The sequence below is a fragment of the Callithrix jacchus genome, chromosome 12, assembly GCF_049354715.1.
Source record: "Callithrix jacchus isolate 240 chromosome 12, calJac240_pri, whole genome shotgun sequence".
In the NCBI taxonomy this organism is placed as follows: Eukaryota; Metazoa; Chordata; class Mammalia; order Primates; family Cebidae; genus Callithrix; species Callithrix jacchus.
Window position 1 is genome coordinate 91346717 of NC_133513.1, and position 19585 is coordinate 91366301.

The window sequence follows — 19585 nt, forward strand, 5'->3', positions numbered from 1 at the left end:
TGGCCTCATGTATGTCTTCTTTTGTAAAGTGTCTGTTCATATCCTTTGCCCATTTTTGAATGGGCTTGTTTGTTTTTTTCTTGTAAATCTGTTTTAGTTCTTTGTAAGTTCTGGATATCAGCCCTTTGTAAATTGCAAAAATTTTTTCCCATTCTGTTGGTTGCCAATTCACTCTAATGACTGTTTCTTTTGCCATGCAGAAGCTGTGGAGTTTGATTAGGTCCCATTTGTCTATTTTGGCCTTTGTTGCCAATGCTTTTGGTGTTTTGGTCATGAAGTCCTTGCCTACTCCTATGTCCTGAATGGTTTTGCCTAGATTTTCTTCTAGGGTTTTTATGGTGCCAGGTCTTATGTTTAAGTCTTTAATCCATCTGGAGTTAATTTTGGTGTAAGGTGTCAGGAAGGGGTCCAGTTTTTGCTTTCTGCACACGGCTAGCCAGTGTTCCCAACACCATTTATTAAACAGGGGATCTTTTCCCCATTGCTTGTTTTTGTCAGGTTTATCAAAGATTGTATGGTTGTAGATATGTTGTGTTGCCTCCGATGCCTCTGTTCTGTTCCATTGGTCTATATCTCTGTTTTGGTACCAGTACCATGCTGTTTTGATTACTGTAGCCTTGTAGTATAGTTTGAAGTCCGGTAGTGTGATGCTTCCTGCTGTGTTCTTTTTGCTTAGAATTGCCTTGGCTATGCAGGCTCTCTTTTGGTTCCATATGAAGTTTAAGGTGGTTTTTTTCAGTTCTGTGAAGAAGGTCATTGGTAGCTTGATGGGGATAGTGTTGAATCTGTATATCACTTTGGGCAGTATGGCCATTTTCATGATATTGATTCTTCCTAACCATGAACATGGAATGTTTCTCCATCTGTTTGTGTCCTCTCTTATTTCATTGAGCAGTGGTTTGTAGTTCTCCTTGAAGAGGTCCTTTACATTCCTTGTTAGTTGTATTCCTACAAAGAGATATTTTATTCTCTTTGTAGCAGTTGTGAATGGCAGTTCGTTCTTGATTTGGCTCTCTTTAAGTTTGTTATTGGTGTATAGGAATGATTGTGATTTTTGTACATTGATTTTGTATCCTGAGACTTTGCTGAAGTTGCTTATCAGTTTCAGGAGTTTTTGGGCTGAGACGATGGGGTCTTCTATATATACTATCATGTCGTCTGCAAATAGAGACAATTTGACTTCCTCCTTTCCTATTTGAATACCCTTTATTTCTTTTTGTTGCCTGATTGCTGTGGCTAGAACTTCCAGTACTATATTGAATAGGAGCAGTGAGAGAGGGCATCCTTGTCTAGTGCCAGATTTCAAAGGGAATGCTTCCAGTTTTTGCCCATTCAGTATGATATTGGCTGATGGTTTGTTGTAAATAGCTTTTATTATTTTGAGATACATTCCATCAATACCGAGTTTATTGAGGGTTTTTAGCATAAAGGGCTGCTGAATTTTGTCAAAGGCCTTCTCTGCATCAATTGAGATAATCATTTGGTTTTTATTTTTGTTTCTGTTTATGTGGTGAATTACGTTTATAGACTTGCGTATGTTGAACCAGCCTTGCATCCCCGGGATGAATCCTACTTGATCATAATGGATAAGTTTTTTGATTTGCTGTTGCAATCGGCTTGCCAGTATTTTATTGAAGATTTTTGCATCTATGTTCATTATGGATATTGGCCTGAAGTTTTCTTTTCTTGTTGAGTCTCTGCCGGGTTTTGGTATCAGGATGATGTTCATCTCATAAAATGAATTGGGAAGGATTCCCTCTTTTTGAATTATTTGAAATAGTTTCAGAAGGAATGGTACCAGCTCCTCTTTGTGTGTCTGGTAGAATTCGGCTGTGAAGCCACACGGACCTGGGCTTTTTTTGTGTGGTAGGCTCTTAATTGCTGCCTCGACTTTAGACCTTATTATTGGTCTATTCATAGTTTCGACTTCCTCCTGGTTTAGGCTTGGGAGGACACAGGTGTCCAGGAATTTATCCATTTCTTCCAGGTTTACTGGTTTATGTGCATAAAGTTGTTTGTAATATTCTCTGATGATGGTTTGAATTTCTGTGGCATCTGTGGTGATATCCCCTTTATCGTTTTTTATTGCATCTATTTGGTTATTCTCTCTTTTCTTTTTTATTAATCTGGCTAGTGGTCTATTTTGTTGATCTTTTCAAAAAACCAGCTCTTGGATTTATTGATTTTTTGAAGGGTTTTTCATGTCTCTATCTCCTTCAGTTCTGCTCTGATCTTAGTTATTTCTTGTCTTCTGCTAAGTTTTGAGTTTTTTTGATCTTGCTCTTCTAGCTCTTTCAATTTTGACGATAGGGTGTCAATTTTGGAACTCTCTACTCTCCTCATGTCGGCACTTATTGCTGTATATTTTCCTCTAGAGACTGCTTAAATGTGTCCCAGAGATTCTGGTATGTTGTGTCTTCGTTCTTGTTGGTTTCGAAGGACTTCTTTATTTCTGCCTTCATTTCATTGTTTATCCAGTCAACATTCAAGAGCCAGTTGTTCAGTTTCCATGAAGCTGTGAGGTTCTGAGTTAGTTTCTGAATTCTGAGTTCTAACTTGATTGCATTATGGTCTGAGAGACTGTTATGATTTCAGTTGTTTTGCATTTGCTAAGGAGTGATTTACTTCCAATTATGTGGTCAATTTCAGAGTAGGTGTGATGTGGTGCTGAGAAGAATGTATATTCTGTGGATTTGGGGTGGAGAGTTCTGTAAATGTCTATCAGGTTTGCTTGTTCCAGGTCTGAGTTTAAGTCCTGGATATCCTTGTTAATATTCTGTCTGGTCGATCTGTCTAATATTGACAGTGGAGTGTTAAAGTCTCCCACTATTATTGTGTGGGAGTCTAAGTCTCTTTGTAAGTCATTAAGAACTTGCCTTATATATCTGGGTGCTCCTGCATTGGGTCCATATGTATTTAGGATCGTTAGCTCTTCTTGTTGTATCAATCCTTTTACCATTATGTAATGTTCTTCTTTGTCTCTTTTGATCTTTGTTGTTTTAAAGTCTCTTTTATCAGAGATGAGAATTGCAACTCCTGCTTTTTTTTGCTCTCCATTTGCTTGGTAAATCTTCCTCCATCCCTTTATTTTGAGCCTTTGTGTGTCCTTGCTTGTGAGATGGGTTTCCTGGATACAGCACAACGATGGGTTTTGGCTTTTTATTCAATTTGCCAGTCTGTGTCTTTTGATTGGTGCATTTAGCCTATTTACATTTAGGGTTAATATTGTTATGTGTGAATTGAATACTGTCATTTTGATGCTAGCTGGCTGTTTTGCCTGCTAGTTGATGCAGATTCTTCATTTTGTTCATGCTCTTTAGCATCTGGTATATTTTTGGAGTGGCTGGTACTGGTTGTTCCTTTCTAGGTGTAGTGCCTCTTTCAGGAGCTCTTGTAATGCAGTCCTGGTGGTGACAAAATCTCTGAGTACTTACTTGTTCGCAAAGGATTTTATTTTTCCTTCACTTATGAAGCTTAGTTTGGCTGGATATGAAATTCCGCGTTGAAAGTTCTTTTCTTTAAGGATGTTGAATATTGGCGGGGCATAATTCTTTAAAGATAACTGACAGCCCAGCCTGGCCAATATGGTGAAACCCCGTCTCTACCAAAAATACAAAAATTAGCTAGGCGCAGTGGTGTCCACCTGCAGTTCCAGCTACTCGCGAGGCTAAGGCAGGAGAATTGCTTGAACCTGGGAGGCAGAGGTTGCAGTGAGCTATTGCACCACTGCACTCCAGCCTGGGCAACAGAGCGAGACTCTGTCTCAAAAATCAAAAACAAAAACAAAGAAAAGATAACTGAAAGCTTCGTTACCTGCTGTGGTAACTAGCCCAGGAGAGAGAGCCATCTTTGTTCTGCCCTCAGTAGAGATGTAATTTCGTAATACAACTGCCCTCTCACCTCATTCAACTGTTAGGGACAGTTCCAGCCTGCCTCTTCATTAAACCTTTCCAGATAGAAACCAGGCACTGGGCTCTGTGCCTGCCAAACTTTAGCACATAGCAAGGCTTTCCAAGAACTCTTGATACCCTAGAGTGTTTCTAGGGCCAAGGAACCTGATCACTGGGCTTGGAGAGGAGAAGAGCTTTCCTTCTATTCCTACTGCCAGGCCAACACGACTGCCTTCAGATACAGACACAAACCAAACTACTCTCTTATTAACCTCCCAGTCCCCTCTTACATGCAGACAGGAGATGGGCAATAGGTCCAATCTCATTTGGGTCCAGAGCTGTTTTGGAGCGACCCTTTAGGAAGTCCTGCATGGACAGGTTAGCTCAAACTTCTCTTTAAGATATATGGGCACTTTATACCCATTGACCCCAGCTTTGGGGCTTCAGGTGGAATGAACAACAGAAAAGTCCCACTTGTTACAAAAGTAAAGACTCAATGAGAATCAAAATCAGAGTCATGGCGGAGCTGAGAGGGCATTTTCAGTTTATTATTAGAAAGACCATTATGGAGACACAACTATTTCTTTACTGCTTTATTTTAGGTTAGTGGGGAGCCCAAACAAAACTGCTAATGAAGCAGGCTTGGTGGGAACCATTGAGGTGATGCTGGAAAGAGAGAGTACTTCTGATGTGAACAAATAATCTTGATGGTCCTTCCTTCTGAACTGTAAAGGCAAAGTGAACTGCGGATGAATCCGGTTACCAGAAATAGGGAAAAAAGGGGAAGGTCAGGGTTGATGGAGAGATATCAGGAAGTGAGGTCAATATAATAGGGGTCCAGAGTTGTGTTTCCCATCTAAAGCCAATGGAAACAGAGTCAGGTAAGGCTGGAGAAGCTTCATAGCCCTCAATCAACAGATTCGTGCAGGGGAATTAGCTCATTGCCAGGAAAGAGAACATCAAAAGTTTTAAGTACATATTCACTCACTCATGCACACACATACCACAAATGCTTCCTGGTGCTAACTCAGTACCAGGGACAGAGGTAGGCACTGGGATTGCAGCAATGAATGCAAGAGAGTTTACTTAGAGGAAAACAAACCACCTTCAAGGGACTAAAATAAATTCAGTTTGTCTGAAGAACAGAGTGTAAGAAGACGGACGGCAGGAGACGGGGCCAGAGATGTAGATAAAGGTCAAATCCTGCAGGTCCCTGTGGCCCATTTTAAGAATCTGAATTTTATTCCAGAGGCAATGAATTAAAGGGTTTTAAGAAGGTGTTAACAAGCACTGTATTTTAGAAAATAATTTTGACCTCAGTATAGAAAATAGATTGAAAGAGAGGCAGAAATAAGTTAAGGGGACTTGGGGAGTAATATAAAGAGGTAAGTTAAGTTTCTAACTCAGGTGATTGTGTGATGGTAATGCCATTTGTTTAGATATGGACACTAGAGAAGATTCAACTTATAGCAGGGGAATGGAGAGGTAGGGGAATGGAGATGTTGAGCTTCATTTAGATAAATGTGCCTGTGAAACATCCAATTGAAATCTGAAGGCCAGAAGAGAGAAATGGCCAAGACATATGTATTTGTGAATGACAAATAGATAATAATTGGAGATTTGTGAGTAGATGAGCTGATATAAGATATAAGTAGAATAAGAAAAGAAATAGCCTTGAAAAATAGTGATATTTATAGATGGGTAGAGAAGAAGAGCTTACAAAGTCAAATGAAGTATAGCCAGAGAGGTAGGCAGAAATTCAGAAAAGAACGGTGGCTCAAAGTCAAGCATTTAGTAGTCTCCTTTTCTATTGGGATTTCTTCATCTTTTTGTGGGTCCTGACAATCTTGAACCTTCCTGAAATTAGGTTTATCTAATATTACCAGTAGATTTAGGAACGTATTTATTAGTATTTTACACTAGTTTCTTGGAGCAGCTAAGAGCAAGCAATGCAGTTATTTATTCCCTATGTCTATATAATGTCCCCCAAAATATCTTGTTAAGAGGCCTAGGTCAGTGGTTTTCAATCTTACTATACACTGGAATCTTCTGGGGAGCTTTAAAAAAATACTGATAAATGGGACCTAAGCCCCAGTCCCTGCCAATTCTGCTTTTGCTGTCTGGGAATTGGATTTTTTTGAAGCTCCTGAGATGATTCTAAATGTGTAGCCAAGCTTGAGAACAACTGACCTAGATCCTGCGTAATTAATGTGGCTTTTGATTTTGCATCAGTGTTTCCAAATAAAGGACATATAATCATCTCTAGAGAACTGCTTGTTTAGCTTAATGGAAGAAGTGCAAAGTTCAAATAGGTCCTTCAGGGATACAAGTGAACAGAGGCATAAGCATATCCATTTGTGGGGACAGTGAAGACACTTATGGGGCCACAGCAGATGGATTCATGTGTTTTGTCAAGTACTTTGACACATCTTGTCTAAGTTGTCCATTGATACCCTGCAACATAGGCTAGTTCTCTCCCAGCAGCACCAAACAGAAATCAGAATACTGTTCTCCAGAATTACAGACCCACTACATGGGGGAAGGCAATAGGTGACTGCTTAATATTAGGCTTAGGAAAGTGGTAAAGAGGTTCAAATCAGTTTTTGGTTATCTCTTGTCAAACCATTTTATCAACAAATCAACTCCACCATATTTAACAGTCTGGTAACTACAAGGCATGACACTTACCCTTCCTTAAAAAGCATGTTATGAGGCCAGGCATAGTGGCTCACGCCTGTAATCCCAACACTTTTGGAGGCCGAGGTGGGTGGATCACCCAAGGTCAGGAGTTCGAGAGCAGCCTGACCAACACGGCAAAACCCTGTCTCTACTAATAATACAAAAATTAGCCGGGTGTGGTTGTAATCCCAGCTACTCAAGAGGCTGAGGCAGGAGAATCACTTGAACCTGGGAAGCAGAGGTTACAGTGAGCCAAGATTGCACCATTGCACTCCAGGTTGGGAGACAGAGCGAGACTCAGTCTCAAAAAAGTAAAAAATAAAAAGAGCATGTTAAGAAAGCTGTTTGTATGATCCTATTTTTTAGCATTTTACTCAGATTATTAGATAAGTGTGGATGGCATTCTACTTCAGGGACTTTCTCACCTACCTCTTTCTTACCCTCTCTGTATCTCCTTTCTTTGTTTCTGGCTCTCTCTGCCCTATACCACCTTTCTTCACTCTCTCTCTAATTGGATTTGTTTTCTTCTCTTTCTCGCACACCTCTGCCTCTTTCAGTTTCTTGGCATTTTGCCATAAGCACTTTGACTCTTTTTTTTTTTTTTTTTTTTTTTTGAGACGGCGTTTAGCTCTTGTTACCCAGGCTGGAGTGCAATGGCGCGATCTCGGCTCACCACGATCTCGGCTCATCGCAACCTCTGCCTCCTGGGTTCAGGCAATTCTCCTGCTTCAGCCTCCTGAGTAGCTGGGATTACAGGCACGCGCCACCATGCCCAGCTAATTTTTTGTAATTTTAGTAGAGACGGGGTTTCACCATGTTGACCAGGATTGTCTCAATCTCTTGACCTCGTGATCCACCTGCCTCGGCCTCCCAAAGTGCTGGGATTACGGGCTTGAGCCACTGTGCCCTGCCGCACTTTGACTCTTTTAACTTCCATGCTCATTCCTGGGTTTACCTCCACCTTAGGCACACCTTTCCTTGTCTGTCTTCTGTCATTATCCCTGCACCCTTCAACAGTCTTCCTTCATCTTTAAGAGAAGGCACTATAGGAGAAATAGCCCTTGAGTGGAGAAGGAGGGAACTGGGGTTTCAGGTTCTGCCTGGTCAGTGACAGCACTATCTCCTGGGATAAGCCACTTACTCATTCTGGGTCTCAGTTTCTGCACATAAAAATAAAGTTGGTATGAGTCAGTGCTTCCGAAGAGGGATATAAATGGTCTCTTTTGTTCACTGTGTATCCCCGGTAACTAAAAGAATGCTAGGAACATAGTAGGAGGCCAAAAATTTTTGTGGAATAAATGACTAAATTTGTTGCCCGAATAGACCACCAATGGCAGAGCATATACATTAAACCATTTTTTAGCAATAGGTTTGAATTTGCATATATTCATACATATGTTTTCTTCTAGTTTCTCTTGGGCATGAAAATCTACATTTGTGTGAATTTTGAGCAAGGTCTGTGATCTGTAAATGGTGTGACATAAATTGGCCCATGAGCTTAAGGGCTCATGACCTTGACCATTGTGGAACCATAAAGATGTAGTAGGCCAAATGCAATTATAGGTGGTTTGAGCATTCTCTAAAGCCATTTACAAGTGTGTCTTAAACACATTTTTTAGAAAATCAAGAGCATATGAACAAAGCAAAAGAATCATTTTTGAAAAACAGACTACATGAATCCAGAGCATCTTGGAGTAGTAAGTCAAAGATATAGAACATAAACTTCTTCAAAAGTGCATAAATAACCGAAATAGATAATGCTTGCTCTCTGGAAATATAGTTTGCAAGATGGAGAGAAGGTTAAACAGCAAGAAAATTAAGTAAACAAAAGCAACTAATCCATAGCACATTAAGACGTATAATACAGTCAGGAAACAGCAAATTTGAAGTGAAGAGCCATTTCAGATGCATCCACCATGATATAATTGGACTTTAGATGTAAAAAGGAAATATGAGGATAATTAAATTTGAGACTGTGTGAACTTAAGAACTATACTATAAACTGTATCAAATAAAAAAGGAAAATCAAGAATAATGTGAGGAAGAGAAATAGCTTTTCTTTTAAAAATAATCTTTATTTAGGACTCAGATGACTCATTGGAGAATTATTCATTAATTCTCTTCTTATAATTAAAAAACAGATTTTAATGTAATAAATTAGAGGGGGTAAATGTTTAGAATTCTTGGAGTTGTAAAAAGGTTTTCTCTTTTCAATTATAATTAAAAAGGCTTTAACTTTATGCTGTCCTTACACTGTGACTCTAGTGTTTCATTGTTAAATTTAATTTTTAAAAGGTGACCTTTGTTCTTCTGAAATGTACTGCATATGACAAATTCCAAATGGAAGAATTACCAAGGCTCTCATATTTACTCCATCAGAAGCTCTGTTCCCACACAGAGCTCTGTCAGGATCTAGCCAGGCTGCCAGCCTTCAATGGACTTGTTTCTACCCGCCTATCTATCTCTCAGTTCCAGCTCTGCCCCTTTCAATCAAAGAACCAGTCTAGGTGGAGGGTTTCTTCTGAATGTCAACTTCTTTTCTGCTCTGAAACAAAAAGTCTTCAAACAACACTAGGGACACAGGGGTCTAGAAATCTGAATATACAGGCTTAGCCATTCTACCTGCGGATGAGAGGAATACAGTGTGGGGGCAAAAGCAAAGGAACAAATCACTCTTTTATTCTTCTGAGATATTAACCAATCATTCAGCCAATAACATATACAGTGAGCATATACTCTGTGCCAGGCCCTGTGATAGATACCTGGGGGAAAAAGACAGACAATAGCTCTCTCCTCATGGCACTTAGGTCCTATCTATCTATTTATTAAAACACTGCAATTGTCTTCACAAACTACTTAAAAAACTCAAGTGAAAATATTAAAACTGATTTGTCCATGTTTAAGCATTCATTTAAATTCAGAATTACTTAAACTAGACAAAATTTCAAGAAGCTGAGGAAGAGGTCTCTCTCTTCTACAATAATTCAATTTAAATATGTATAATATATTTATGAGATTCCAGGCAGTATCTGGGCATTGGAAATACAGATATGGATAACACATAGCCTTGTCTTCCAAAGCTGATGGTCTCATAGGGGGACAAAAATGCCCATAAATAACTATAATATAAATAATAATAGTCATATATTCCATAATAGAACAAAGCATCATGGTCACAGGGAAGAACATATTACTCATTTCTAATAGCTCTTATAAAACTGTGGTTGTAATCCTGATTTTCTGATGACTTTGTGAATGGTGCTAGACAGAAAAAATTATATTGCTGACAGTGGGTAGGCAAATTTCCTTTCCCCTCTACTTCCTTGTATACTTTCAGAAATCTAGAGATGAGGCTGGGCACGGTGGCTCACGCCTGTAATCCCAGCACTTTGGGAGGCCGAGGTGGGAGGATTGCTTGAGGTCAGGAGTTCGAGACCAGCCTGGCCAATGTAGCAAAACCCTGTCTCTATTAAAACTACAAAAATTAGCTGGGTGTGGTGGTGTGCTCATGTAATCCCAGCTACTTGGGAGACTGAGACAGGAGAATCACTTGAACCCGGGAGGCAGAGGTTGCCTGGGCAACAGAGTGAGACTCCATCTCAAAAAAAAAGAAAGAAAGAAATTCAGAGATGAATGTCTTTTCAACCTTTAGGTAAGGGAAACAAGAGCTCCTCTGAGCACTGACATAGGCATTCCATAGTAGGAATTGCACAGGAACACACGTGGAAACAGACATTAGACCCACTCCCCCTGCCCTTATTTCTACAACCAAGTTCTTCAGCATCTGGCATCTTGAAAGGGTCAAGAAAAACAAGAACATTAATCTTACTGTGATACTCATATTTCTCTCACTGTGGCGGATAAGAGGATTAATATTTTAATTCATCTTATACTAGATCCCCATTGAATTTGTCACACGACAGATTCCCAAATCATCCCTGTTCCCACAGAGTCCCACAATCGCACCTTCTTTTACCCACTTGCAGCAGATACCTTCAAGTCCTATTTTCCTACAAAGCTGTATGTCATCTGACATGAGTATCCTAAAGTACTCATGTTAAGGTTCCATTCCAGCAACCTCAAAACCTTTATCATCTTACAGTATACTGGTTAAGAGTAGAAATTCTAGAATCGAATTTTCTGGAATTAAATTTTGCTTATACCACTTACTGTCTTTGAGATATTGGGCTAAAAAAAAAGTTAAGCCTCAGTTTTTTCATCTGTAAAATGAGGAAATTAATAGTATTTACCTTATATAGTTGTTGATAAGATTAAATTAAATACTTCTAGATTACTTAGAATAGAACCTGATAGTCCACAAAACTACAAAATAACTATTATTATTATTCCTCCATTGCTGAGAATGAAGATACATGTCATATTTGTTAGAGGTCCTCTTTCCTCTGGCCTCCTTCAGATGTTGACTTTAATTATGTGCATCTTATATCTTGACTTATTTGCATTGATCTTCATTAGCTGGAGTCAATGAGTCCAAGGCTGGAATGCACTGAAGCAGGGCACAACCCCCTCCCAAAACAATGCCTTTTTCGACAGCAGCTCTTGTGGCATTAAGGGCATATGTAACTGTCCTTCTTTTCATTCACTTCAACGTCACTTGTCCCACCAATCTTCAGCACAGCTACTCCATCTAAAAGTTTTGCCAGCCATTCATTCAGTTTTTCCTTTCATATTCACTAGTTGTGACATTTAACTTCTCAATGATTTCTTGACTACATTTTATAAGTCATGAGGCTGAACGTCTTCAAGATTAGGGTCAATCCCTCTTCTCCAAACACTGCGCCACCAGTAGCAATAGCCATATCTTTAATCTGGTTCTTTCTATTGTCACCAAACCCTGGAGACTTACCTGCCACAACCTGAGGACCAACCTTTAGCCTATTCAAGATGAGTGTACTTAGAGTTTCTCCATTGATGTCTTCAATGATTATGACCAAGAGCTTACAGTGAGCATTTACAATTTCAAGAGCAGGTACAGGGGACTGGACATTAGAACTTTTCTTTTCACTCAACAGAACATAGGCATCCCTGAATTCACATTTCTGACCTGACCTTTTGCTGTATTAATAAAGTATGGAGAAATATAGCCTGGATCAAACTTCATGCCTTCAATAATTTCTAATTCATCATTCAGTGTTTTTCCATCCTGTGATGACACCCTTTCTTCCAACCTTCTTCATTTCATCAGAGATGACATGGCTAATTTCGTTGTCTCTGTTTGTAGAAATTGTAGCAAACTGCACAATTTCTTCAGGGGTGGTAACAGACTGCTTCTTAAGTTTAGCAGTTACAGCATCAACAGCTAATGTCACTCCTCTCCTGATTTCCACTGGATTAGCACCTTTGCTAATCTTCTCAAGGACTTCCTTGGCAATAGATGGTGGCAGTATAGTAGCAGTGGTAGTACCATCCTCAGCCTCTTCACTTGTGTTATTGGCAACACCTTGAAAAAGTTTAGCTCCAATATATTTATTTGTATCCTTTAAGTCAATTGACTTTGCAACAGTCACACCATCTTTTGTTACTTTGGGACTTCCCCTGTCTGCTCAATAATCACTGTTCTTCCCTTTGGCTCCATTGTAATGGCTACAGCATCAGCTAAAAGGTCTACACCTTGAAGCATTAAGGCTCGGGCATCTGCACCAAATTTTACATCTTTGGCAAAAGCCCTAGTGAGATGAGGAGCCAGTATCCTCGACACCGGTCTCATCTAGCGACGCACTGTAGGTAACTGAAGGATTTCTGCGGGGTGGTGGTAGGGCGTGTGCATGGCAAGGCAGGACGTCGGCAGTGAGTGACAAACTTCTTAACAAAGCCCCTGCCTCCTTTTAAAATCACCTACCCACTTGTTTCTATCTAATCAATGTTGTCCAAGTGTTCTTTTTCATCACTTGTAGACTTCCAGCTACCAAATGTGAGAGCTTTTCTTGGTCACTCTTTTTCTCCACCTCTGCATTTACTAGCAACTGAACATTGACCAGCAACTTCCTCCTTCTTGAAACTCTCTTCCTTTGCCTTCTGTGACTCTCTTCCTACCTCTCAGAGTGAGCCTTCTCTACATCTTTCTTAAACATGGTCGTTTCTCAAGTTGTTCTCAGTCTCCTTCTACCAGATCTATTCCTGAGCAATATCATCTACTCCCATGATTCAGCTCTGCAGCTGACTCCCAGATCATATCCCTGGCCTCATATCTGAGAGTCTAAAGACTAGTATTTCCAACTCAGTAGAGGTCATTTGCACTTGCATTTCTTGCTGCACTTAAAAATTCAACTTATTTAAGTTTAAACATTTTTCCTCAAAAGAAAATTTTATTTGATTTACCTATTGCTGTTAGTACCTCTTCTCAAACCATACTCTCTCTGTGTTCCAGACATGCTGGCCTTGTTTCCATTCCTTTAAAATGCCACTTTACAGCCCATGCTACCTCTATTAGAAACTTCCTTTTTTTCCCCAGTCTAGTAAACTTCTTTAGCTTGAATGTCCCTTTCTCAGGGAAGCCCTTCCATCCTTATTAATGCTTAGCATTTTTCTTTTTTTGTAGAGATGTGTTCTCACTCTGTCACCCAGGTTTGAGTGCAATGGCACAGTCATAGTTCACGGCCTCACTGTAACCTCGAACTCCTGAGTTCAAACAGTCCTCCTGCTTCAGCCTCCCAAATAGCTGGGACTACAGGTGCAGGCCACCACACCTGGCTAATTCTTTCTTAACTTTTTTTTAAAGAGACAGGGTCTTGCTTTGTTGCCCAGGCTTGTCTCCAACTCCTTCCTTCAAGTGATCTTCTCACCCTGGCCACCCAAAGTGCTGGGATTACAGGCATGAGCCACTGAACTTGGCCAGGACTAGTTTGTTTTGATCTCAGTTGTGCCTCCAGTGCCTGACTTATGGTGAGCCTTCCGTAACTATTCACTGATGGACAAAAGAATGAATGAATACAAAGGCATCAAACAGTGGAGCCTATCTGAGGAACTAGAAATAGTTTTATGACTGAAACATAAGGGAATTGGGTGAAGGGGTGGGAGACGGGGAGCAGCAAAAGACAAGACTGAAGTGGCATGCAGGGGTCAGCTTACTGCAGGCCCAGTGGGCGTGTTGGGAAGCTTGATCTTTATTCTGTATGTGGGATTGGGTTTGCTAGGAGTTGCAATCAGGAAAGTAAGACAATCAGTTGTATGTTTTGGAAGATCACACTGACAGTGCTGCATAAAAGAGAGATTAGAGAGGATGCATACTTCTCTAGATGAAGGGGAATGAAGAGTGGACTATGTGTTTGGGTTGTTTGTAGTGAACATCTGCTGCTTTTGCCTGCCCGTCATCAACTCCCATTTCTTCTGACAACAGTGCTCCCATTTTCCTTTTATAAAAAGTATCTATTCCTTACTGGATGTTGTTCTGTTGAGACTGTCAATAAAGATGCCCAGCCCTCCCACCAAGGGGCAGGAGTATGATCCAAACTAAGTCAATCAGATGCTCTCTCTCTGGAGTCAGAGATGCAAAATGAGCAACACAAAGACTGAAAAATGACTGGGGCTTATTCACCCCAGTTGCAGCCTCTGAAGAGACTGTTCATTAGTTCCTGCTCCCTGGATCCCCAGAGTTATCCAATTTCCTACCCTTTCTTGGTCGCCTAGCTTTTTAAAATAGTCTGTGTGCTTTCTGTATCTTTCTAATAAACTCTCTTTTTTTCTTTTTTGCTTAAGTTAGCCAAAGTTGGTTTCTGTTGCCTGTAATCAAAGTACACTAATTGATACAGCACTGTATCCCAAATTTGCCTGAATATAAACGTCATCTAAGGTACTTGTTAAAAATACATATTTCTGGATCCTACCCTAGCCAAAATCATTGAATCAAGAATCCCAGAAGAAGGGCCTAGGAATCTTTATCATTAATATATTTTCTCTGGTTGGTTTTAATGACCAGGTAAATTTTGGCAAACACCAAACTAGGGCAAAGACAGTGGGGAAAGGAAAAGGAAGAAACTGACAGACATAGCGATAAGTTAGATGTGGTAGATGAGGGAGAGGGACCTGACTGTGAGGATGATGATGCTATAAAACCTAAGGAGAAGCATGTTTATAGGGGAATAATTAATTTAGTTTTGGGATATGTTGATATTTCAATAATGTAGGATATTTAAGGGAAAACAGGTAGCTGGTAAATGGTTCTGCCACTTACTAGAAGTGTGAACTTGGGTAAGTTACTTAGCTTCTCTGTGTAATGGAGATCATCATAATCATCATCATTATCATCTTAGTAATTATAATACTTATTCATAGGGTTTTTATGACACTTAACATAAAGCACTTAGAACTGTGCCTGGCACATATTGATAGAGAAATTAATGTAAAAAGTTGGATATAAGGGTCTGCATTTTAGGAGAGAAATTCTGGCAGGAGACTAAGCCTTCTGAGTTATGATCCTAGAGGGCATGACAGAAGTCATGGAAGTGAATGATCTAAGAATCCGTGTATCTACAGCATATAAAAAATGGAAGAACCTACTTGGTGGGCTTTTTGTATTATTTCAACCTTTCAAAATTCTTGACTACATTTTATCAATTCTATGATGACTTTTTTTTCACATTTTTAACATCTCCGGAAAAGGGATGCCTCTTGTCATCAAAGACATGTTTTTTTTTTTCTTTTTTTGAGACAGAGTTTTGCTCTTGGTGCCCAGGCTGGAGTCCAGTGGTGCAATCTTGGCTCACCGCAACCTCTGCCTCCTGTGTTCAAGCAATTCTCCTGCCTCTGCCTCCTGAATAGCTGGGATTACAGGCATGTGCCACCACGTCTAGCTAATTTTGTATTTGTAGTAGAGACAGGATTTCTCCATGTTGGTCAGGCTGGTCTCAAACTCTTGACCTCAGGTGATCCACCCACCACAGCCTCCCAAAGGGATTACAGGTATGAGCCACTGCACCCCGCCTATCATTGTTTAATTACCAGAGTTCTTTCTTTTTTAGTGGTGCATAAAATAATTTTGTGCCCTTCAATTGACAGCATCTTAGATTTGATATAAGAAGTATGATCTCTCTTCTTTGAACCTCTAAGACATCCCACGTCAGCCTCTTCTATAACATTTATTTTAGTCTGCTGTATATTAGAGTTGTCCATCAGCTACTAGACTGCAAGGGCCCCAAAGGTCAAGACATCTCTGACTCTTCCTTTTGTTTCTCAAAGGACACACATTAAATGGTTTTGCCTGGATACGACCCTTAATAAAAAATTGTTAGGATTAAATTGAATTCTAAAGCAGGATATAATCATTTTTAGAATTTCTGATATTTTGCAATTAGCCTCATTGCTATTTACATCTGCTAGTTAATTTGACATGCATAAGTACACATTTGTTTTCAGATTACTAACATTACACCTGATTCAAAGCATCTACAATGTGAATTCCCCAGGTGGTTGGTTACATGAACTATTTCAAGAAAACACATTCCCAGCATTCCTGGGAATATTAAAAAGATAAGACCAGAAATCTTGCTACAAAGTTATATTGAGAATAGAGAACACTGTTCATGCACATATTAATAATTAACTGTATAATTACTGCAGATGTTTATTCTTTATGTATTATCTTAGTTTATGCTATCTGTTCTTTCTGTTCATGAAGATTTATTCCTTTCCCTGTTTACATGTGAGACTTTGGGTGGCTATTACCCATGTGTTCAGTCTCACCAAATCCCTAGGGGTCAACTACATGCTAAGATATCTATTATTATTGAAGTAAAGAGCTTACCTCCTCTTCAAGCCTACTCTTTACACAGACAACACCTCAAACCTTAGTAATGGCCAAGTAAATTCTCTTGGTCTGTTCCAGCTGAATTTTCTACCATCCCTCTCTCCATTGCTTCTGGCTCTGCCATCCCACTGCTCGAACCCGAATACCACGTCTTGCTTTCTGGATCCTAGATCACATTAGCCTGTCTTCTTTTCCAAGACTACAGGTTAAAGAAGCCTGTACAGTGTCACAATAAGAAAGAGGAATTTAATTGCTGACACTGATGATTGCTATTTTGTTTCTCTCTTTTCTCTCTATGGCTCTTCCTTTGCTGTTTGGGGAGTTGTCTTTTGTTCTCGGTGGAACTTCTCATCTTCAGGTGGACAGCCACATGTGTCTGTGTCCAGTCAGTCCTCTAGCCCTTGTTTCTTTTTACAGTACAATCTTGCATTGTGATCGTGTTCATTGAGTACTCTCTCCTCCATAGAACTCACCAAGGATCCAAGGGTACTTTGAGTACTCTTAGCATTAAGTAAATGGGTTATAGGCATGTTATGATCGCTATAAGAATATGTAATACCTCAGTCCTATCATCTATCTTTTCCCATAATTCTGAGAGAAATTTGCAGTGCATCCTATGGCCACCAAGGGTTAGATCAGATCAGACTATAAGACAGCATCCAAACTCTCCATGGACTCAGCCACCTCTCAATCTTTGTTCCTATTATTTGTCTAAGGCTGGAATTCTCTTTTCTTCTTTTTGGCCACTGAAATTTTATTCATTCACTCAAACCTGACTAAAGTAGCACCTCCTTCAAGAAGTCTCTCAGTCTCCACCTGAAAATAACTGTCTCTTTCTCTGTTCTCCCACAACAGTTTTCTTGTATTGCTGGGTCTGTACTTCATTGTATCTTGAAAGATTATTTGTACTCAGCTAATTCCTCATAAAATTCTAAGTTTTTTTGTGGTCAGAGACTGCATCTTGTCTCAGTATTCCTTACATCAGCCCCAAAATTCCTTACATCAGTATATGACGTTTACTAAATGGTTGACTACACAAAGGCAGAGAGATTGTTTACAGTGATACACGTGTCATTAAAGTAAATAATATTCCAGAAGAGTAAGATGAATACCTAGAAACCCTGGCAATTTTGAATTCTCTAAAATTAACAGGAAAGTCGGTTGCAGAAGAAAGCAACACTAGTCTGGAAATCAAGGGATTTGGATGTGAGTCTTGGTTCTGCCTTGGGTAGGTCGTGTTTCTTCTCCGGCTTAGTCTTCTCATAGTTAAGATGAGTGGGTTGCTCTAGATCACTATTTCCCAAACCTTAATTTTTGCGGTATCTGTACAATACCTGGGCTGTATTTGCTTAATAGTTTAAATCACCCAAGGCCTAACATTACTACCAACTTTTGCCTCATCCTAAATAAGAATATCTGTGAAACTGTGGTTTCATTGCAGCAGCTATTATTTGTTAACATAAATTTAATATAACTTTTAAGTAAAAATAAAAATCTATGTACCGTTAAAATAACTTCCTATGCCACTCCAAAGCACACAGGCCATGCTTTAGGAGGTACTGGTTTAGACTCCCCCTGAAGTTCCTTTCAGCTCTAAGGGCTTTAAAATCTTCTCTGGGGAAGTTACGCTCCCTCTTGAGCCATTTAACAAAATGTATTAAAGGAATCTTGAATGGGAATAATTCAGCATTAGCCTCAGGGAATAGAATGTAACTTAATAAGCCTTCCAGCACCTCTAATGACTGGGATTCCACCCTTTTAATGCCTCCCCTCTGAGCGAGGTGCTGTTTGCACATTCTGCCTTTTCTGCAGCCTCCACTTTCCTGCAGGGCCCTGTATGTGTCTGCCTGCCCAGATCTCCCCTCTGAGGGCTGTTTATGTTTGCACACTCAGCTTGTCCTGTGGACTTGTCTAACTAAGCTCCCCTTTGAGGGCTGTATATTTTGGCACAGTCTGGCTCTCCATGGGATTCGTTTGTCCATTAACACCTCTTTTCTTGCAGTTATAGTAAAGTCTTTGCTGCTCTTGCCTCAAGCAAATAAGACCACACGATTCTATTCTTAACTATTCTTCTGTGTATTTCCATTTATTTTCTATACTTTATACAATGAGCATGTATGAAGTTTATAATAAGAAAAACTATAAATTTTAGTTTTTAAACATGTGAAGAGGACATTTGGTTGCAGATGATGGAATAAAGACATCGTAACTTCATTCTTCTCTTTCAAAACCAATTTGACAAAAATGAAAAGAATGTAAAGCAGCCTTAAGAAGAAGGCCATTATCATTGAAGGAAGTAAACAGCCATCATGCTAAGCACCATAATTACAAAGCATACTTACAAAGTATTAGGCTTGCTTGCTTGATTGAAGTAGAATAGAGTCTTGAAAACTGTCACAGACTTGAAAGCGTACTAAGAACTCTAAAAGTATAGGTGGAAGCCGAGAGTGTCTCTATATAGACTTAGCTCCTCACCACAGAAAGACTGAGTTGAAGAAGAACCCATATTAAACTCTGTCTTTTATTATTATTACTATTAATTCACTTTTAGTATTTGCCACATGTACTTCTAGCCAAAAAAGACTGATAGTGATAAAGAAAGGGGTGAGCTTACCAGATAGCGACACAGAGTCTAGATCTAAGGGAAATTGCTGTGAGCTACACTGACCTCTGGAATGTGGAGAACAGAAGGGAGAGCATACTCCCAGAGCACAGGAAATGCAAACTTTGTGGAAGGAAGTATGAACAACAGATTCTAATAGACAGTATCCTGCCCCCATACACATACTTCTGCAAATAGATGGCTCCATTCAAAGACGAGTAGTAATTAGAGTAGAAGAAAGAAAAATGTTTATCTGCTGACAATATTATTGTGTATGTAGAAAATTCAAAAGAATCCACAAACTATTAAAATTACTAAGTGAACTTAGCAACATCACTGGATATAAGGTCAATAAACAAATGTTAATTTGATCACTACTAGCAACAACTATAAAGAAAATAAAACTTTAAGAAAGATATAACTTCAACAAACATCAGATACCTAGAAATATATCTAATAAGGTAGGTAAGACTTCTGCCCTGAAAAAAATGAAACCTTATGGAGAGGAATGAAGAAATCAAAATAAATGAAGGGATTTATGATATACATGGAATGAAAGACTCAATATTATAAAGATGTTAATTCACCCTAAATTAAACTACAGATTCAATCTAACCTCTGTCAGAATTTCAGCAGGTTCTTGTGCAGGTT

At 39.4% G+C, this 19585-nt stretch overlaps 1 protein-coding gene and 1 pseudogene across 2 annotated transcripts in view; both read right to left on the reverse strand.

Annotated features, from left to right (window-relative positions):
* The window catches only part of HPSE2 (heparanase 2 (inactive)), an 880681-nt gene that overhangs the window by 77105 nt on the left and 783991 nt on the right, over positions 1 to 19585 (reverse strand). The gene's annotated exons all lie outside the window — the stretch shown is intronic.
* On the reverse strand, positions 11086 to 12785 carry LOC103796837 (60 kDa heat shock protein, mitochondrial pseudogene; annotated as a pseudogene).